At 39.9% G+C, this 22897-nt stretch overlaps 1 protein-coding gene and 1 long non-coding RNA gene across 7 annotated transcripts in view; both read right to left on the reverse strand.

Annotated features, from left to right (window-relative positions):
• Positions 1-22897, reverse strand: part of MARCHF8 (membrane associated ring-CH-type finger 8) — an 86195-nt gene that overhangs the window by 31509 nt on the left and 31789 nt on the right. The window lies entirely within an intron of this gene.
• On the reverse strand, positions 17691-19049 carry LOC148223019 (uncharacterized). Its single transcript, XR_015805151.1, has 2 exons — positions 18857-19049; positions 17691-17818 (listed from the first exon to the last, which is right to left on the reverse strand). It is a non-coding gene; the product is annotated as an uncharacterized LOC148223019 (long non-coding RNA).

Here is a 22897-nt window from a genome sequence, read left to right on the forward strand (position 1 = left end):
AATCCCAGGCAAGCAACATTGCTTATGCAGACATTAAAAATGTCAGAATTCTCCCTTAGATTTTAGTTTTAAAGAGACCCTTCAGAAGGCATCCACCAAGAAAATTAAAATATGCAAAGCATTCTCTAAAAGACAAAACAGATGATTTGGCACGACAAGCACTGTGGGAAAAGGCAGGAGCACAGGGGCAAGGATTGGATGCTGCTGAGCTGCATCTTGCAAGTGCAGGCAATGAGAGTGATCAGACAGTACCACGGGATAAGGATGCAACTTGCACGAACAACTGGACTGTGCTCTGAAATACAGACACTTAAATGTACAAAGACTGAAACCAGAACACTGTGGCCCACATTCAGACTCCCCTATATTTAAAATTCACAGCTTTTGTGTTTCAATACAGTCACCAAACATGAGTGAGACTGATGTGAATTTGCAAGGAAAAGCTAAGGGTTAAATAGGTTTATCAACGTTTGCATTTTAACTCTTTGTTTCCCTTTCACCATTCCTTATACATATGTGCTTTGTTTGGAGAAAGTCACAAATGTCACTGTGTTTTCACAGGCATCCAGGAAGAAATTAATAGATGAGATTAAATGATTCCTTAGGTCAGGCAAGACCTGAGACTGGTGAGTAGGGATTCCTGCAACAAAACAAGCATCATGAACAATGGGAATCAACCCAGAAGAAAACGCACTTACAACTGATCAAAAGATAACAGTTCACCCTGCAATTATGACAGTTTCCTATTACCCTTACAGTTCAATTTTTAATAATCCTCCAAATAAGGAAATAAAGATATTTAAGTATCCGGTCTGGAAAAAATCTGTGGGTCTTTGGACATACTGCCTTGTAGGTTTCCCTTGTTTAATACCTGGAAGTGAAGAAAACATCTCATCTCCAGTGAAAAGTCGCTGGGACAAACCTCTTCCAGTCACTTAAAACTCCAAGCTTTAGAATCTCAAAGCAGTGAAATACACAGTTGTCCTGGGGTGACTGAAGCTAAGAACAAAGCAGCATAACAGAGAGGTAAATAAGAAAAGCAAGAGTTCAAATGAACAAGTGGCCAATTTTCTACACAGATGCTCAGAAAAGCTGATACTTTTCTTTAAAGGTTCCTTAACACCATCTGCTGCTAATACCCAAAATGACAGAATGAATGATACAAAAAAAGAGGATGCAAAATTGAAGAACCTCTCCTAGTACAATGAAGTATTTGGTTAACACCCACATTATCACTGAAAATCAGGCTGTAGTACAGGATTGAACCTTTGATGCACAGTGCATGTGCTTTCTGATATAGCACCTTTCCTCCAAACCAGTATTCCCCCTCCAGAGGAAATACTGCAGCTGCTCAGTGTTGAACAGCATTAGAGAGCAACTCAAAATAAAAGCAGAACACAATGATACCTGTAAAAGGGATATGATGAAACCAGTTTGCAATTTACAGCCTCTTGCAAAACACATGCCTAGAGTTTGGTATCAGTATCCTGAAGCAGGAAAATGTGGCAGTAACTTGGCAGAGGAGAAAGCTGAGGCACAAGAAAATGATGCTGCCCTGAGTGAAATTCACCCCTGTTTGTACTACTGTTGTATATGGTGTTGCTCCGTGTCACAGCCAGCAGCTGTGTCCTGTTACAGGCACGTGGCCCAACAGTGTGTGTGGTTTGCACAGGATGGGTTTCATGCACAGTGAAACCATGCCAAAACAAGGAGAACATAAGAGAGAGCTCTCCCCTCCATTCTTCTTGGCTGTGGAATGTAAATCTCCAAGCTGGATCTTTTAAGGGCATTGATTTTCACATCGAGTATCAGACTTCAGGATCTGCTTTAAAAGCTGCCTCCCAGAGCCCATCACCTGGCAAAACACTGACTACTTCTTAGTAACTTAAAGTCAGAGTGATGCATTTCACTCCACCAATCTCATTTCAGCCCTGAAACTTTTCTGTTTGTCCCCACCACTTATAAATTTCATCTCAAATTGTGATTGTACTTCCCTGGCTGTATAATGACCTTTCGTTCTCTAAGCATGTGGTCCACGATCATGCAGAAGGTGTTCCACAATATCCTCATTCCCCTGTACATTGAAGCAAGCAAACCGAGGGTGATGCAAACTGATACATGTTCAAAGCTGCCTAATTTGTTTTATTTTGTCTTTTTTTTTTTTTTTTTTTTTTTTTTTTTTTTTTTTTGCAGGTAAGGCCCCACACATAAGGAACCTACAAAGTTACCCAAAAAATTAGGCTTCCTCTAGGTGCTCGGATATTTACGTTTTTCCAAACTTTGGCACACTCAGAAACCTTGCTCCCAAGCACATGGGCATAACTGGAGCATAGCAGTGTAACTGAAGTAAGAGGATTACATTTCAGGAGGGACATGTTTTGGTGTGAGACTAGAGGCTTATGGAGATTAAAGAACAGGAGCTACTTCCCAAAGAGGCAGGGTGAAACCAGCAAAGCCCACACATATGTGGCTGTTCAGGCCCAGAAAAAGCTCTTGTGAGTTTTTCCATTCCAGTTTTCTCAGGCTTAGCCAGGTTTCTTTCCCAAAGCTAGCTGCTTTCCTCTAATGTAAACGTAAGAGAAGAATTAATTACAAAGATAATACACCTGCTGGATACGTGACAAGACCTGTGAGGTGTTACTTTCTCTGGACCAACCAACTGTATTCTGTCCCTGGAGTAACGAGTGACTCTACTTAAGCAGGGTGTGTTACAATAAAGTCGTGTCTTTCCTATCTTGAGAGACCACATAGCTGTGTGTCTTATTTCCACGGCTCCAAAGGGTTAAATCCCTAACCCACAGCTACACCTGTAAGTAAGAATTGCTTCGTACCCTTTAGCAGCAGAGATACAGTGGGTAGAACAGCCAATGAACCAGTGACCACATCAAGAGCATCTTCAGCCACCACCACTGTCCCCAGGACCATCTTAACATCACACCTGCACTTTGTCTCCTTGTGCCTTTTAGCACTCTTGATTCTTCTTAAGATACTGCTCTTCCCATATGAATCAGCCCTTTTCTCCTTTCTGTGGCTAACTATATTGTCTTTCTCTGTATCCTTCCCCACCCCTGCAATAATTTAGAAATATTTTTTAATTCAATGAAAGAAATGCAATTTGGGATGTGTGACTTCCATATCAAGAATCTAGAATGGATAAAAATACAGTCATCTTCATAAAATCTAATCCTGGGTGCAAAGGGGAACTCCTGTAAGCTTTAGAAAAAAGGACTGCAATAATTTTTAAATCCAGGAGGAATTTTATTTCTCTGCCAGCTAACACTCCTTGGAAGTGGAGCATTAGATTAGGCTGCCAATTCAACATACCCTTCTAACAAATACTTACAGATAGGGTGGTTTTATTCCCTGAAAGATACGGAGTTAATCTCACTACAAGAGTTACAAATACTGGAGAGCCTAGAACGACTGGAACATTCTGTCTGGATGTAATTAAAAATCAGAATATTCTGCCAAATTCAATTGATGCTTTCAAGAAAGAATTCAGGAGCAGGGCTGTGTATTGCTCAGCAATATAACACATGGCAAAAGGCTGGAACTTATTCAGAAATCTTATAACCCAGTACAAAAAAAATGACTACTGCAATCAACAAAAGGCACTAAAACAAGAGGATACTGGTGTAAAAACTGAAGGTTTTACTGGAGTAGAAAGACTGCTAGGCGTATTTATGTCAAATGCATTAATATGCACACATAGACAGATATACATATATATTACAACAAAAAACCTCACAAAATACATTATGTTTTCATTTAATGGAAAGAATCTGCACTAGACGGGTGTCAAATCAAGGGCTACAGTAAACTAAGACAAAGAAACCCTCTCTGAAGAGAAATCCTTCACATGTCACCTCAATTTTAATGACAAGGTAGTTGATTTCATTTGTACCACAGACAACAGCAAAAAAGAAAAGTCAGGCTAACCACTGAGGAAGGGCTGAGATGCACTTTCTGTAGACAGATGTTCATAATCTTGGACACTAAATCTTCCCAAAGCTCAGCTGAAAAGAATGGGACAGAGTCAGCGATCACCTCTGAAAAGCACTGACAGGGAAAAGTGGTTCACATATAAAAATGGCAAAGAAGACAACTTGCAAAAACGGTCACATTACAATGAGCAGATTCTCTTCCCACTGCTGATCAGGAGCTCATGTTTCCTTCTTGTTAAATTCACACTTCTTGCTATTGCAGATGCTCTGTTTTCATCTCAGATGTATCTGTGTTCACCCTTGTTTTCCTTTCAGTGCAAAGCATGTTAACATCTTCCCTGGAGTCAGACATGTGAGAAAGCTTCTGTGTGTGCTTCTGCAAATCAAAAGCAGCTGCTACGTGGCATGGCATGGCATGGCAGAAGTGAAAACTCTTAAATAAAAAGCAGAAGAGCAAAAAAGGGAAAGGAGGACAGAGCAAGTAATAAGAAATATAATCTGCAAAACAACTGAGGAAGCAAAAAACAAAATAAATAATCCTCCTCTACCCCTATTTTTTTGTTTTGCTTTGTTTTTCTAATGAGAGGATATGACTAACATTCTTTTTTGAATTTCTGATGAGAAATGTAGGTCTTCTGATGACAGACAATTTGCACAAACCATTAATGGTTTGAAGTATCCAGAAAAAGTAGACTGAAGAGCCTGATTCACAAGCTTTTTCATGGGCTGGGGGAGACTATCAGACAGCAAAGGAGAATGCTGAGTTCCTTTCCAACTGTACCCACCCAAGGAATATTCTTGTCCCTGTTGTACTTTACTCAGCTGAAGAAATGAGACTGTTAAAACATCCGTCCTACAACTGCTGCACCTCAGAAATTCTTTCACAGAAGAACCTCAGCTCCCACCACTAAGGTTTTTTCCAGTTGTCATCTGCCATAATATTATTATAATCTTGTAGGATACAGAGTTTATTGATCAAAAGACTGAAATAAAAGACAAAAATCTGCATCTGGGCCAGATTATCACTGCATTTACCTAGCTCGATTTTTCAACGTGAATTTGGCCTCTGTTCTGTTTGTTTTTTAAAAAGACTGCCTTTCTTGAATTATCACATACATTATCCTAAGCCTGTTCCTCTCCACATAGGACAGCCATACTTTATGCCAGGTAATCAGGAGATAGTCTCAATCTAACCTCTGAAAGGGCTTTTCTCCAGCTGAGGGAGACTGAGAAGCAAGGTTTATAGAAATGGCTTCTTGTCATGAGCTACATTTCTCATCATCCATAACACTGGTATTTACAGTTTATTGGGAGAAGTTGCATCCTCTGATTTTTAAACCACACTGTGTAGTAGGTTAAGGCAACCTTCCTGAGAAACTGGCTTGGTCCTGGTACTCTTCAACTCCTATTTACATTTAATAAGTATTTTTGCAGAAGAGAAAATGCCCAATGCCTAATTAAGAGCTTTGATAGGGTTGCAATTTGTTTAAATGCCACAGGTATGTCATGAAAACCATGGTGAAAAACACCAACAGAAAGCTCCCTGCCATGCACAGCCAGTGAAAATTTGCCAATCAAAACAAGCTTTATGGACAGAGGGTTTTTTTTTCTTTTCATTTTTTCTTTTGCTGGTCTACCGTGTGTTTGCCATTTAAATACATGTATTTTGGTGAATCACGAGCATTCAAAGTACAGCTCAGGCTTATAGCTCTCCTAGCCTTGCTGCCATTAAGAAAAATAGTGAGAAAATGTCTTTTAATTGTGAAAATGCTTTCAGTTGAAAGTCTGATGTGGTGATGATGAGGTATTGTCATAACAACTTGTCACCAAAGTTCATTACTTTAAGGCTTAGAAACCTTCTGTCCCTTAGAAACCAGCAGCTCCCCAGCTTTGTACACAAAGCTGTTTCAGGGATGCTGACTGCAGCTAAGCTCATGTTTCTTAATTTAAGAGCTTCTGTCCAACTGTAATAACTATACCAGCCTGCAGCACAGATGATCACTAAGTCAGCTCCTACTCTGACCCTTAATTGTAACCTGGGAAATGAGAAGCCAACAGAAGTCAGGAGACTAATTTCACTTGAAGCAAGGGATATTTTTAGGACAGCAGCATGCAGTCAGTACTCTCATAAAGACCAGGGTGGGTGCAGGGCCACAATCATGGGAGAGGGAAGTATTAAGAAAAAGTAAAATAGCAGAGGCAGAGTTCCTGAACAATGCAGACAGAAAACACAGGGATTATTACTTTAACCTGGATGGCCCAGCCTGGATTTGAAAATAGAGCTGGTGCCTCAAATTGCCTAAGGTATTACATCTGGTTCTTCACACTAATCTGACCCCTTTGAGACAAACACTACCTTGGGGAAGAGTGTTGTTATGTTTCAACATCCTAATATTAACCACTGACTGTCAATTGAGATAAGTACCCCAGCGAGTCATAAAACACTAATTTTCCATTAGACAGCAAGAGAAAAACTGAAGGCAAGTAACAACAATAAAATTAGTTAACAGAAAGAAGATGGAATGGTAAAAACTGTTCAACTATCAACTTAATATAAAGAGAAAGAAGTAACAGTGTGTAATTTCAGCATTTAGTAACCACAGAATGCCTCAATATGGAGACTGACCAACCAACCAACAGCCATCATAAGGGAGCTTAAATTCATTGGTTTTGAAACTGCTTCCTGTTACACTAGGCTAAGCTGGGAACTTGATATTAAATTAGAAAAAGGGAAAAAAAGATCCCCAGACAAGAAAAACACAAAAAGCCATGTTAACAGCATCTCAGCTGCCCATCAGAAGGTGCAGAAACTAGTCTCTGGAAGAACATTTTAAAGACATTTCTTCATTCTCCCAACACTCTCCTGCTACCTCTCCTTTGAACTGCCAAATTCTATCACTGAAGAGCTTCAGACTCCCTTTTTAAAATAATAATAAAATAATAATAATAATTATAATAAAAATAATAATAAAAAAACATGCATCTCCACAGTCTTTGCTAGGACCTAGTTTAAGGACTAGGAACATGCCAGTTTATCACCAAGTTGCCACTTGAAGCATTACTGGCTCTAGTACTTAGAATCCAAACTGTTCATCACCTTTTAAACAATAACAATCAATTTCAGTGAGCTCTTATGCACGACTCCTTTCCCCGCCATTACTCAAGTTTCAAAATTATGAAATTAGCTTAAAATTTATAAAACAAGTGCATGCATCCCCAGTCACAGAAGCTGAGTACACCAAAATACACAATAAAAACAAGTCAGCAGCACTGCCTGGTAATTGCAACAGAAGAAGCAAATCTTAAAAAATACACATTTTAAGCATTACTTAAAATTTTTTTTAGTAAGATAAAAAACACCAAGAAGTCTTTATCTACATAACTTTCAGTTACATGCAGGACAGGTGCATGGGAATGCTCAATGCAGAGATCACAAAATTACCATGTCTTTTAACATACTCATTATTTCAGTACCACTGTTCAGATTTTGCTTTTGAACATGCTGCATCTCAGAAAGAACTAACAGTATGTTTTAGGGGTTTTTTTGTTTGTTTGGCTTTTTTTTTTTTTTTTTTTTTTTGAGGGGTGGGGATGATGATTTGCTTTCTTTTCTGTTTTGTTTTATTTTTTTGTGGTTTCAGTGAGGTTTTGGTGGTTTGGGGTTGGTTTGGTTCTTTTTATTAGTTTTGTTTTTCTTTACTGGGACTGAAATTTAAGGTGGGGTTTTTTCCACCGAATGAGGCTGCCATTCAGAGAGGCAAGGCTGTCTGATGTTATCATCTAACCAACAGGCTGAAGTCATTGTGTCCTTTGCCAAAAGGCAAAATAGAAAAAAAAAAAAGGATGAAACGATGGGAAAGGATATAGTGGGGAAATAATCTAAGTAGTCTTTGAGTCCTGAATTGCTTAACTGAGGAAATGGGAAAATCACCCCCTTGCAGTGCTCTTCTACATAACCTCACCTTCTCCAAGCCAATAATCTCGTTGGACTATATCCTATGCTTTTAAGCACTTCTGAGTAACTTTATGGTACCCTTCTGGTGTCTGCAGTACATCAAAATAAGAGAACTTGGAAGAAACAGCACTGGTGGATATGCTTTGTCCAGCTGTACGATGAAAGGCTTGAGTTGAACTGTTCGGATTTCCTCACAGCTAGACTCAAAGAAAGCACTGGAATGAAAAATTCCTGCCCAGCAGGAGACAAAGTTCAGGGTAAGGGTATTTTAATTCATTTCAAGAAGGGCAGCACCTGATCAGACTTTATAGAGCCTCTGAAGTGATACTGGCAGAGAGAACTATCACCTCCTTCAAGCCCACTATGAAACTCTCTTGTGACAAACTAAATCACTTCAGTGAGAGTAAAAGATAACACGAACCTCACAGGTTTTGCTCCTAAGAGAAGCAATAGAACTTTACAACATAGGTCTTCAGAGACCTACTTTTCTTTAGCCCATCTGACCCTCTAAAGCTTACTTTCTGAGATGACTGGTAGAAGCATAATTTTTTGACTGCTTGCTCCTGATTAACTCAGTTTAAGCCTCCGAAGGTTCCCACACACTTTATGACAGCCACCAAACAAATACATTCAGCAGCACTAAACAGCATTTAGCAGTTACTTGATGAACTTGCAGTTAAGATAATAAAGTAGCCCCAGGAAAGCTCCCAATCATTGCTTCTTTTATTCAAGTATAGCAGACAGATGATCAAATCTAAGAATGATTAAGGTTGGAAGAGACCTTTAAAATCATCAAGTCCAACCATCCACCCAGCACTACCACTGTAACCACTATACCACGTCACCCAGCACCAGATCCCGATGCCTCTTAAACACCTCCAGGGTGGTGATTCCGCCATATTTCTGGGCAACCTATTTCAGTGTTTGACCACCCTAACAGTGAAAAATTTTTGTAATATCTAATCTGAGTCACCCCGTCTCAGCTCTAGGCCATTTCCTCTTGTCTTCTCTGTAGCCACAGAAGAGACCAGCCCCACTTCACTGCAAGCTCCCTTCAGGCAGTTGTAGAGAGTGACAATGTCCCCCTGGAACCTCCTCTTCTCGAATCTAAACAAACCCAGCTGCCTTAGCCATTCCTCATAAGATAAGTTTTCTTGATCTTTCATGAGTTTTTCTGGACATGCTCCAACACCTCACTGTCTTTTCTGAAGTGAGGGGGCCAGAACTGAAGGCAGTACTTGAGGTGTGGCCTCAGCAGCGCTGAGTACAGGGGGATGATCACTGCCCTGGGCCTGCTGGCCACACTGTTCTTGATACCAGCCAAGATGCCAATGGCCTTCTTGGCCATCTGGACTCGCTGTTGGCTCATGCTCATCCAGCTGCAACCTGCACTCCCAATCCCTTTCTGTGAAACAGCTGTCAAGCACTCCTCCCCCAACCTGTAGAGCGGCACAGAAAAGGGTCATTGTTAACATAGAAACAAGGATTCCAAGACACATTAAAAAAAGAGTATTTTTAGGAAATGCAACCATAAGAAAGAAATTAGTAACTTTAGCAACAAGTGGAAAGAATCTGTAAGTGAAAGCAACATATCCAGATGAAGTGAAATTTAATAAAAATTCAATCTCAATGCTGAAAACACATCAAGTAGAGACATGAAAGTGAAGGAGAGCAAGTCAGAAAAAGACATCAAAAAGCAGAGGAGGTGGGAAGAACCGCATAATCTGAAATTCTCTCTGTTCTTTACAGATTTATGAATGTTAAAGATCATACAGAAAAAGTTCCTTATTTTTCTTTAATGTGTGTCTTGTTTTTCTCAGTAACTCACTGCAATAGTAACTTATCAAAATTTAGCTCTGCTTTGTAAGTTTGACTGAACTGTCTATTGACAACTGCTTATTTTTGACCTTCTCCAAATGTTCTTCTAATATTGTCATGAGGGGCAGGGTTTCCCCACTGAGGCTGGCTCATTTCTACTGCAGCTGACAGGACTCCCGTGCTCCCAAAATCCTTTGTAGTCCTTTGACAACTCACTATGAAGGAGTTATGTGGCATGCAAAATGAAGTGTTACTAACAAATACAGAACGTACAACTGGGTAGCCGTAACATTTGTGGTTGTGGTGGATATGACAGAGACAATTCTGTCAAACCACTCATCACAAAAGCTCTACCTATTTGTGCCATCTTCCAATATATGGGGAGGCACCATTATATGGGTGACAATACACCAGCTTTTGATCCATCACATAATTACATGCCTCTTTTTTCACTACTCCCTAAGCATCTCCTGTTGCACACTGCCACAAAGTGCTTTAGTCCAACCTAGTACAGCAGTTCTCTTGTTCTCAAATCTAGCTATGGTCTTAACTTTGCTGACAACTTTAGTACTCTGGTTATCATGAGTGTAAGGGGCTCTTTGGGTCTCTGAGTCAGATTAATCCTTTGCTGGATTCATCAGCATTCATGAGATATGCATTTAGTACTGAAGGGCGCAAGAAAATATTATTTTCTACTCCTGTACAGGAGATGATTCTCTCCAGAAACTGAATTTAGATCTTAGAAAAAAATACAGCAAATTAGAAAAACAACAATACATGACAGGAAGAGAAGAGGAAAAAAGAAATGCCACTAGTGCCTTAAATACCTATAGTGCAGAGATGCAGTTAGACAAAAGTATCCTAGGATGACACTATAAAAATAACAAAATAAAACCAAATTCCTCAAATCCCAGACTGCAATTGTAGCTGTTGTTTCCTTCCTGACCTCCATTTTCTCAGTGCTTTCAAGCTGCCAGTCTTCACTAGCTTCACACAAACTCCTCCAGAAGCACAGGAAAGGCACAGTGGCTAAACCTCTCTGCAGAGTCCAGTGCAGAGGTGGTCTGACTTGGAGAGATTTAACTGGCCAATCCGTATTCATGATTTTATATCTCAGTCCAAGGTCATCATTTACAAATGATCTGTATGCCAACATTTACAAATGGTGTTGAAATGCCTTTCTGTTAGCTTTAAGCTCGGATGTTGTGTGCATCTGCAATCATCTCACTTCAGGATTGTTCTCTAAACATTACTAGAGGTCAGACACATAACCAGGTAGCTCCAAAGAAAAACTGCAATGACTATCATTTTTTGTATGCAAAACATCAAAATGCTGCTTTACCTCCGGTCTGTCAACTTGCTGTTACTTTAATATGAATGCACAAATAAACTAGACCAAACCTGAGCTATGCCAAGATAGCACCTGACTCAGCCCTTTGCCCAAGACTTGCTCAGAGAGCAGCAGTTGCAGCTTGGCACATCTCTGCACTAATGTGCTCATTCAGCTTTCAGACTGTATTGACAGTCATGTCCTGACTCACTTGAGTTGCAGTCCATCCATGGTTGCCTGCTATCCCTCTGTCTCCACCAAACTTTACACAGGGTCACATCCCTACTGTATTTCTTCCCATCCTGCAGTCATTCCCAGGAGGGAAGAAATGTACAAGAGCATTTCAGTTGTTTCTGCTCAGATATCAGAGCATCCTGTGCCTTTTGATCAATGAGATGGAGAAGTCTGGGGAGGTGTGATGGGGGAAACAGTCCCTGTCCCTGGTGTTACTGACCCTCCCTTGTCACCAGTGGCCAAGACCTGCCCATGATGAAGTGGCCAAACCCATTACAGTGCTGAGGCTGAAGCACAAGGAGATAATGACACCTCTTTGCCCTCCTCCACCAGATTCAGGTGCAGAGATCTTCAGCCTGGCATGCTGCCCATCCCTGCACCAAGAAGGTGCAGAGGACCATCCCTTCTGCAGCCCCATCACTGTTTCTCCTCCCATCCACACCCACAGGGGGAAGGCAGTCCCTGTCCTCCCCTGCTGCTGGCAAAAGAGGGAGTCTTCCCTGCTTTCTACTACTTTTCCCAAGGACATCACAGATAGATTTAATTTAAATGCTATTACAATATGATGCTGCCTGTATATCACAGAACTAATAACTCTTCTTCCATTCACTGCTTTAAAACCAATACAAGCATATTTTCATTTCAGTTTGTGACATTTCTCGCTGCTGTTAAATAGGGACTATTTTAATTGTATTTCTGATTCTTCCACTAGAAGGCTTTACATTCCTTTACAAAGAGACACTGATATTTGATAAAACTCCTTAGCAGTTTCACCTCCTAAGTCTCAGCCCTGCTGCTTGCCACAACCTGAATAGAGGGTATGTTGCTTCCTCTTCTGGTTTGAGTCCAGCTCTTCACAGTGATCTACAGAAAAATAACAAAAATTTGATTTCTGAAATTTTATTCCTTATTTACCACCTTTAAAAAAAAATTCAGTACAATCTCTCATCTTCCTGTATCTCTAAATAATGTCTGAAGTGTTCTGTTCAGTCAAAGTATTTTTCTCACTCTTAGCTTATGGAGCAAATCTTCAGCAAATTTTGAAGATATTTTAATCCAGAACATTTCTCAGACATGTGAAAGTTTATCATCATTGAAATCATGTCTGAATTTTTTAAAATTGCAAAAATCAGAATAAAAATTCTCTTTCCAAGCCTGAGATTTTATGATCAACAGTCCATCCATATGATTTTATGATCATAGTCCATCCAGTTCTCTCATGCTTCAGCTTCTTGAAGATTTTGAGGAACTTCTGAACCATGGGCAGAAGCCCAACCACTTTCATATGACACATCAAAAATGACACTTTCATCTGGGCCCAAACCAGTTTAAGCCAGAGTGAACATGTTTGAGTCCTCTCTATGCAAACTATGCTGTAGTTGTGGCTTTGTGCTACAGTGATAGTATTAGATAGTATTTGATTATAAAAAAGAATTAATAAAATCAGCTGAGTAGGTAGCAGGGTGGAAGCTGAGTACAGATGAAATTTGAATGTGGATGGTTGAAAAAGAACAACATGGAATTTCTAAAACCGACAGTTTTTAGAAAACTGTATTTTAAATTAATGCTATAGCAAACACACAAGTGCAGAAATAGCTCTTCCTTCCCCATACTCTCATGACTAGATAACATAACTATGGATTCTAGGTGTAACTGAGCAGCAGGAGAGTAAAATGCACTTTACTATGAAAAAAAAATCTTAATGTTTAAGTCACATAATTGCAAATACATCTCCACTGACTTCAGTCAATTAACTGAATTCACAGGACCTCTAAAGTGCAATAAAATCAGATAAATAATTCTGCTAGCCACTTTCCATGAAACGAGGATCTTACACATTGAAAGGTCATACGTTCAGTGGAAGAGCGTATTAGACTGCCAGCTCTCTATCTTATGGCAAATACTGAAGCATCTGCAAAATTCAAGTCAGAGAGAAATTCTCAATGTATGTACAGCATATAAATTCGATGAATTTTCACAAAAAGTCAAAACAAGCTTTAAAAGTTTTAGAGTCAACATTTCAAGTTATTTAGGAATACCAAAAGTATACATGTGTTCCCCCACCAAGGCCACAGACTGAATGTGTGGGACAAAATCTTGTAACTACCAACTGTTAAAAGGCAAAAAAAGAAATGTCACTAAATAACATATTCTTATGTACATGCAAATTTTATTTAGGTGATCAAGTCATCTTGGAAGACAACGTACTGGCAGGCAGCATACATTTATGCTCCACCAAAGACACGTGACCATTAATCTCAGGAAGGATTTCCCATAAAGCTGACAATTTTTGCTTCCACAAGCAATGCTTATTTACTAAATGCTGGACTGCACTTCAAGCTATTATTTTGAAAAGAAAACAACTCATCTGCACAGCAAAGCACCATTTTGTCCTGGTTGTCTAGCACTGACTCTTGATCTTTGCACTGTCAAGTTTTATCAGCTCACTAAAATAAATAAATAAACAAACAGATAGATAGATAGATAAATGCCATCCTCCCCAAAGCTCAAGCAGATCTCCAAGAGGCAGGACACAAACCCACACAGCACAGCTCGCAGCCAGAAGCAGCACACACACATAAACACACTTCAGAAAAACAAAGCAAATAACATTTGAACATTCTTGCCAAGTGAGATTGTGTTTGTGTACCTCCTTCTCACACATATGCACAAACCCACACATTACACAGCAAATAATGCTCACAGAACAGAACAAAGGCCCTTTGTTATTGTTCCACAAGGTTTCGCAAAATCCCCTTCTTTGTCTAAAACTGAATTAACAGTACTGCTAGAACCCTAATAATTTAAACATACAAAGCTTGCAGAGACAGACTATAGATTTCTTTTAGAGCAACTGGTAACATTAAAAAATGCAGATATGCTTTGAGAACAGAAGCTCCTATTTACAAGCGTCTTTATTCAGCAAATTTTAAAAAGTAGCAAATATAGGAGCCATTCAAACACAGACTCTCTGAAAGGACACACTGGAGCTTAAAGCTTATCACATCCAGCTGTGTTTTAACAGACTCTCTTAAGGTTACTTCCCCCTAAACAGAAGGACTAATAACCAATAAAGTTAAAAAACCACCTTAAAGAAAAACAACTCAAAAATTTCCAAAAATCAGCAAATCATCTCCCTGCTTTTTAACTCCAGCACCTTTAGAAGAGTGTCAGTTTGAATGAAGGAAACATGGAAAAAGAAAATTATGCATCTTCATAATTAGAACTGAACAAAGTATGACAATAAAAGGGATCATTCAGGCAGCACTCTAACGAGGAACCTCTCCAGCAGCCTCCCTTGACAGAGGATGCCTTGACACACATTAATCTTGCAGGGCTCAACAGCATCCCTCTGATGACAAGACATTCTCCTACCTGAAGCTTCATTTTCCAGCATGAATGCACGTGTGTATCTTCAGTGCAGCTTTTCCTGGTTGTATGACTCCCGTTGTTCAGACTAAGGAGACAGAGGGGTGTAAGCAGAGCTGCAGTGTGCCCTACATTTGGCCGCAGATGAATAGAAAGAGTTGGTTCAGTACTTGCCTGGGCTTGTTTAAGTCGCCTAAATATAAATACTAGTACAGCTTAAACTAGACTAACTACTTCCTCCAGCTGATTCCAGTGAAAAGAGCTTGTGATGAATAATGCATGAGAGTCCCTACAAACATGCTCCATTCCTTGCAGCAGCTGATGTCCATCTCTCCCTGCTTCTCCAAAGCACTCCTTAGCAATTTTTGTGCTGTGAAGCATAACAATTCTCCAAATGTCCAAAGAGCAAGGATGACGACCCTTCCAGATCCATTTTCTTTCCTCATTAGCCAAATAGATTGGTGATGTTCTTTTTTCTTTAATAAAAACGTACACAGCTACAAGTCAAAGACGGCATGACAAGCACAGAACCATGTCTCTGGGACAACATAACACTTGTAAATTCAGTTGCTTAGTAATTAATTTTTCTTAAGGGCTGTGATGCAAGTGAAGCTGTGTAAAGACGAACACTGAAGAGAGCAAAATAATGTGACAGATCAGAAAATAATACTGTACAAAGAAGAAAAAAAAAAAAGCTTACTGCAGCTGGCGAGTTCAGTTGACTGTTTCCAGAAAATAATATTGTTCAGGAGAACTTAGGGAGTGAACTAATATGGGGGATAAATTCACATGCTTATTCTCTTCAGCAATAAATTTTGCTATGTCAGTAAAATTTTTCAAGCCAACTACAAAAATAGTTTTCAGGTATTCTTCCAAAGAGTGAATAGACGAGTAATCCGTAGATAATTTATTGCAAATTATTGCAGTATGCAAATATTACTTGTAGATTTGTGTATCTTTCTCAGAATTACTTTGTTTTGATTTCGTTGTTAGATACGTATCAAGTTAGTTGGCATCTGTGTTTCAGTTACCCACTGCAATCCGAGTGACACTGCTGACCAAACACAACTGACAAGGCTCTCAAGGCCATTTGTTTCCTGTACAGGAAATCTGGCTTGTCAGTGTCCCAAGCAACAAGAGTTAGGGCCAGAGGAAATGGCCTCAAATTGCATCAGAGAGGTTTAGATCAGCTGTTTGGAAAAATTTCTTCACCAAAAAGGTTGTTACATGTTGGAACAGGCTGCCCAGGAAAGTAATTGAGTCACCATTCCTGGAGGTATTTAGAAGATGTAGATGTAGTGCTTAGGGCTGTGTTTTAGTGGTAGACTTGGAAGTGTGGGCTTACTCACTAGATGCAAAGACACTGAGGTCTCTTCCAGCCTAAACGATTCTATGATTTACAGTGAGAGAGTTCATGCAGCTTCTTCAGTTTGGGCATAACTTAATTCTTTAGACAGCTCTGAAATCACATGTCTTAGGTCACATCATAACTAAAGAGACAGTTCATGCTTTCTACCTTCAATTCACACAAAAGATGAGAGAGAAAAGGTAAAGATAACAGACATCAGAAAGGTATATTAAAAATATTAGAGTCATCTGAAACTCAGTTATGACTGCTTGTTACTTTGGAAGGAGTCCTCTTTCACCTCTGCTATAGGTGGTCCTCCTGCATCGATCAAAGCTTATAAACTTATCAAACTTGGGTCTCTCTAGACAACATTATCAGACAGTGACATTTATTGTTGTGCTTTTGCTGTTATACCCTGTGACCTCAGGAACGTGACGCACACATCACAAGGCACAGGAAAGGATTTACCTTTCCAGCAACTACACTTTTCTTACAGACCAACTCCATCTTTTTACTCTCATCAGTTCTTGCCACATTCATTTTTAAACTGAAGTTCTCATTCAGAGGACTGTACCCTATTTAAAATGCTGTTTTACCACAAAGTTACATGGTACAACTCTGGTGGCAAAGATCGCTGTGAAAATACTTCGTTTCTCATGTTCTTCCTCTTACTCAATGTCAAGGACAACACCCCGAACTAGACAGACTTTTTGTCTCATCCAACGCAGCTGGTCCCATATCCTGTGCACTCAGTAACTCACTGTTTCTCCCTCCCCCGCACTAAAGACTCCTTTTAAAAAAGAAAAACTCCAATGCAAAATCATATCCACACAAGCATTTTCAGCTTTACAACAAAAGCTATGGAAACCCTTCACTTACCAATGTCCTACAGATAAACAAACCTCAAGGAGGCAAAGTATGTTAACATTTAAAAACGGAGGCCTTAATGTCTTCCTTGAGGCTCCTCCATTATGATTTTAAAAGTGGGAACCAGGAGGCTTCCAGAGAATTAGTAGGGCTTCCAACAGTGAGAAAGCAGGGACTCTGCAAAAATCCAGCCTTGTATATCAGGTAAGCAATCAGGCTGCACATGACAGATGCAGAATTACTTTAGAGAGAGATTCTCTCTCTGTAAAGGAAGCCTAAAGGGCTACACCTTGTTAGCAAACAAAACTTCTGCCTTAGCTGAACTTGAGCTGCTGTGGATTCACTACCCAGATGTTTACTTTCACCTCTGGAAGATAGTGTTGAATTCTGAGAATTTTTTTCCAAAGGCTCTAACTCTGAGGCTAATGGACATAAATTGCTGGAGGGGAGGGGGAGAAGCATGCCAAAAACACGCATTTCTAAGGCTTCTATAAAGGGAAGCACGTTATCTAAGCTCAGTAAAAATTTTCACATAGCCCTTTGCATATTTACCCTCTTCCATTTGTACTTCAGGAGGTTGGGTGAAAGGTTACGAAGGTTGGTTTCTAAATTCAACAGTGTATCACTACCATTACAAAGAATTATGCAAGCACAACAAGCTGGAAGAGAAATACAGTGAAATTACATTCTGCACCAGTGTTACACCAGTGAACTCTCAGCAGAACTATGTGTGCACATGGCCTACAGTACTGCCCCTGTGACACCAGGTGTTACGTGTAAGTTTCTGGGAAAAGCAAACCAGAACATAAACAGATGAGCATGATAGTAATTAAAACAAACTTTATTATTGCAGACCATTTCTCAGACCATTCTCTCCACTGCATATTCAACTTAAAATGTAACAAGAGAATTTAAGCCTGCCTTCCAAAAAGGGTACTTCACAGGGATTTAACCTAAAAAAAAAAAAAAAGTGTTTTTCTAACTTTTTAAAGAACAATAAGCTCAACAGGTTTTTGAATCCATCCGTTCATTTGAAATCATGAGATTTGTACCAAAAACTCCTTGTCCATTTACAGACACCTACTCTTATACAAAACCTCCAATTTCCATATATCAGAGCTTTAGGAAAAAAACTACATTGGAACAATAATATTGAAAGTCTGCAGCCATGTGACAAACAACTCTGAAGTGATTTGAGTTCAGGAATTTTTTAAAGGGATGTGTGACTTAGAGTTAACATACTCTTCAGTCTTGCATCCCAAAATAATGCAAGTTGCTGCTTGGGTTTTTTTCTCAAATACCAAATATTTTCAAATACTGCAATCTAACAAATATGTTAAGTCTTATGTTTGTGAAGCTAAAAGGAGCAGTTTAAATATTAAAGACATTCAGATGAACAGCTTTCTATTTCATTTAATATGAGCAACATTTTGTAGCATTCGCCTGCATGCCTGAACAATCATATTGCCAGTGTGAAAGGAAGAGAAGAGGAAAGGCCTCACCACAGCATGAACAGTGCTTATCAAAATCATCTTTCATTCATGTGCACTTACCAGGTAAAACCTGAAATAATGTGTGTGGAGTAAACTCACAGACTTATCACTTCATACATGCTTATGCTAGGGGCCAAGCTGAATCATTCTGGTTAAGTATTTAGCTACTGGCTGGCCAGTTAATTTTACAGTCAAATTTTGTACAGTCTATTTAGTTTCTCCCATTTCTAAATAACTGCAACCTCCTGGGGAAATTCTCTACTAGACCATCTGCTCGTTTCCTATAAATCCTCCTTTCAGACCTTACACAAATTTCTGAGCTGCCAATCAGAACTTCTTTGATGTCTGCGTGAACAAAACCCCAACTATTCTGAATTAAAACCTGCAGTACAAAGAGATTAGTTATCCTCTGATCAGTAAAATAACAGCAGCAAAGCGAGTCATTTCTCTGCAGCACACCTCAAGCAGCAGATCCACTTTTAGTGGATGAGCACTTACGGTCCTTCCCTGGCCACAGGACAGTCACAAGCCAGGGGCAATTCACCTCACATTTTCAGCTTGTTATTCTCTCTGGAGTTTCTGCTTGTCCAAGCACCTTGTTTGCTATCATCTCAGTTGGTACTGCCTGGGAACAGCGATGGATGTCTCCCAGGTCTAATCTCAAAGGAGGGTTGAGGGAAGGGAGAACCAACTGGAATGGCAAAAAGTGGAACAGGGAAAGATGACATAAGGAGATGGTAAATACCAGGCAGTGTTTCCTGTCTGTGCATTCCCATAATCATGCTTGTGCAAGCATTGCTCTGCTCTCTCTGGCTTGTGAAACATTGCAGGCTGTGCAGATCCAATGACACACTAGACTTTTTCCAAACAAACAAGGCTGAAGGGAGTTTCAGCAATCAGGAACAGTCTGAACAAGCTAACGGACTTTGATCCAGCAGATGTTTTTCCAAGTGCATGTGAATTTCACAGTAGAAAAAAAGTTGTGAAGATTTTACAGCCATTTTAAGTTAAATTAACACCAATCTCCAAATTGTACCAAGTGTTAAATTCCACATAAGCCACTCTTCTAACCCATGCTTCTATGGAAAAGGTAGAAAGACAGCAGTACCTTTTGGTAGGAGCTGACTTTCGTTGACATCTGTGTCTAACTTGAATACTGCAACATCAATTCACAATGCTGCAAAGCAATTAAGAGCTGCTTACCCAAGTACTGTAGGTGTTACTAATGCAACTATAAAACAAGAGTGGGGTATAACTGCAGGACCTGAAGAATTTTTCAAAAAAGCATTAAAAGACTGACTGCAGAAAAAAAAAACCAAAAAAACCCCAAAAACCCCCCCACCAACAATCCAAATTCACATAAACCAATTCAGACTATCAAAAAACTGGATGGCTGAACATGAAATGAAATGGCCAAGCAAGTAAGGGGCATATGTAGCTCGGTAATGTTTTTATTTCCCCTCACATCTACATTTTTGGCTCTTTGTTCTGCTTTTTGGCCTCATAAAATTGAACTGAGTTCAGACCAGTGGACTGCACACAAGTTCTCACCAACAAAAACTAGTTCCTGCCTGTGCAGTTAAGTCACTTTCATAAACATTTGAGAAATCTAGGAGAAAAAAGTAAAACCCAGAACTCTCCTATAAAGAGGAACAGTATGAGCTTCCTCAAAAGCTTCTCCAAAAGAAATCCCCAAATAACAACGGGAAAAAAAAACCCACCCAAAAAAAACCTCACCTCAAAAATACCCAATCAGATTCAAAAATCACAACAGCTAAAACCTACCCAAATATGCAAGAATTCACCAGAAGGAATACAACAGGCATAGGGTAAAGGCTCTGCATTAAACACGCTCAAAAATTCTGGTTATAAACCAGAATACTAGACTTAGTTATTTCTGTCCTAATGACTGCACTGAAAACCAGCAGGGCTATAAAAACAGCTTGATCTCATCTGCCTTCCTGCACTCTGCAATCCAGAGACTTGGGTGTGCCTCAGGTTTACTCCAGGTAGGCAAAGAGAAGTCACTGTTAAAAAAAGGACTTTAACAATGTACTTCTTGTGTTCCAGCTGGGTACCCCTCCATCATTCTTGGGACAGATGGCATGGGAGCACCAGAGCCTGCCACTGAGTTCCTGGTGGGATATGTGTGAGCAGTGAACATTTTCTTGAAGAGGATAAACCACAAGAGTACATTTCAGAGGGGGCGAGAGGAAAGATACCTGGGCTTTACTGGATGAGGTGCTGATGGATGGAATTTTTGAAGTAGTTCCTTTAAATGAGCAGCTGTAGCACCAGAGGTGGAGAGAGGTCAAAGAGAAACCTCTAAGGAATTGCTGGGCTATAGTAATTATTATTTATTTTCTAGATGTTTACAGGTGGGCTTGTGTTACAAAGATCTGACTGAAACCAGACTACTAAAATATTTAGACCTAAATATGAGAACTCTTGAAAGCAAATATTTGGATCTGGAGATCTAGCACAACCTGTACATGTTTCCTGATGGCTCCTGGGGGTGGTGTGAGGATTCCTGGCAGCTTGGAAGCAGGGCTGGACAGAGGCTAAAACTGGGAATGTTTTCAGGAGATAAGCAGCTGCCACCAGTCATGCTTAGCATGGGACTAGGGGCAGTTCAAATTGCTCATAAATCTAGTACAGCAGTACTCTGTATCTACATTCAAGAAGAAACAGAGGTTTATAGATGATAAGGGAAAAACCCCAGGACTAAACAGTCTGGCGTGAACATGATACAGCTGGAACTGAAACTCTGAGGGGGCAACATAGCCCAGACATACAGGTTGTGTCTCTTTCTCCCTACCTGCACTCAGGGGAAAGGCTCAGTTTCCCACAGAAACTGCGAGCTCCTATACACTTCAGTCAGTTCACTGTTAGTAACCATTAACATGCATCTCTCAGAATGGCATTAGTTATTCAGGCTCCAAAATACACAGAAAAAACACTGTAAATGAAACTTCCATACCTGGGCGCATTACCCACTCTTGAAATTCTCCCCACTAACTCTTGCAGAAGAAACATCCCTTACAGTAGCTGTGCTTAGGATGTCATTGGGAGGAAGTGGTGCCTTATTGCAATCATGCTGTTGCCATCTGTTGGGTGGGGCTTTTTTGCCAGTCTGTTGTCTCTTATTAACATTTTCCTAAAGGTCTGTTTTAGCTCAGTAGAACTCCCACCTTTACTATGTCTGATATAGTAGCATGTTTCCTTCTATTTCTCTTCTCAAATGTTTCCATCTAAAAATGGAACAAATGATACTGATATAAAACATGTTCAATGGTGAAGATCTGACTGATGACAGATTTGATGATGGCCTTATCAAATGAAGACATCCCTGCTGTTTCCACAAGACTGGTGCTAAGCCAGGCACCAGTCAATATTTTCAATAATATTATGGAAATTAATTAAAAAAACCCCCAACATAGGAAACTCTCTGCTAGTTATATTTACAGGTGACACAAAGCTTAGCAGACTGACAAGGCTTACAGACACTCACAGATACAGAGCATGTGAAACTGATTTGGGGGGAAAAATACCCACACTCCTAAAACTGCCTTTTATTTTCAACCAAAGTGACACAGGCTGTGATTGCAAATTATGTGGGTTTCAGCTTATAAAGCAGAAGTACAGTAGAGGATTAGACATAGAAAGCTGTAGAGAAGTGACAAATGGAAAGGAGAACCTGAGTGGGGTTTGAGGACAGGATCAATGTCATTCACCCTTGCCTTAGAGCAAGCAGTTTTCAGTTTTCCCTCTGAACTTCCAAGGTAGTATTGGAGAACTGAGAGAGGACAAAAACTGGAAAGTCACTGAAACCCTACCAGCAAAAGCAGCACAGCTGGCCTTGTAAATAAGATACTTGTCCACTGTCCCAACCTTTACTTTCAAACAGGACAAGAGAAGCCCCCCACAAAGGATATCTTTTCATCCCTCATTCCCCCTGCCCCATTTACAATGCTAAAAGAAACACCCTATTGGGTGAGATTCCAGAATTTTATCTGTAAATTTTTAGATAAAGTGAATGACCTGATTTGCTTTCAACACACAGATCCAAAAGCACAATTTAAGATCCTGTTTCAATTAGCCAAGAAAGAGCCGGTAGCAACCAGCAGGTGAAGCCATGGTTTCTGTGCACTGCAATGGTGGCTGGCATGGAAACAAACTACAAACTAAGACAGAAGCTTTACCCTTCATCTTCAAATCCAGGCTGGAAGCTAAAGTGCCACTTCCAAATACCACGAGTTACAGGCTGAATGCTCAGGGTAGCTACATGCAACATAACACAGGTAATTCCAAATCAGATGTGGCCACCCCTGCTAGCCTTCAGTATCACAAACTTCAACAGAATCATTAAAATAAAACAAGCCATTTTCAACCCCATTGATGGGAGAGAGTTTTGGGAGTGGGAGGTGTTACTTTTATGTTGACTCCAGCTAGGAATTAGGACAATCAGCCCTTTATTACCAGCATCTAAAAACTATATACATATCTATACATACAGGTATGCATGTTCTGATCTGCATA

The sequence above is a fragment of the Sturnus vulgaris genome, chromosome 8 (genome assembly GCF_052056855.1).
Source record: "Sturnus vulgaris isolate bStuVul1 chromosome 8, bStuVul1.hap1, whole genome shotgun sequence".
Classification (NCBI taxonomy): Eukaryota; Metazoa; Chordata; class Aves; order Passeriformes; family Sturnidae; genus Sturnus; species Sturnus vulgaris.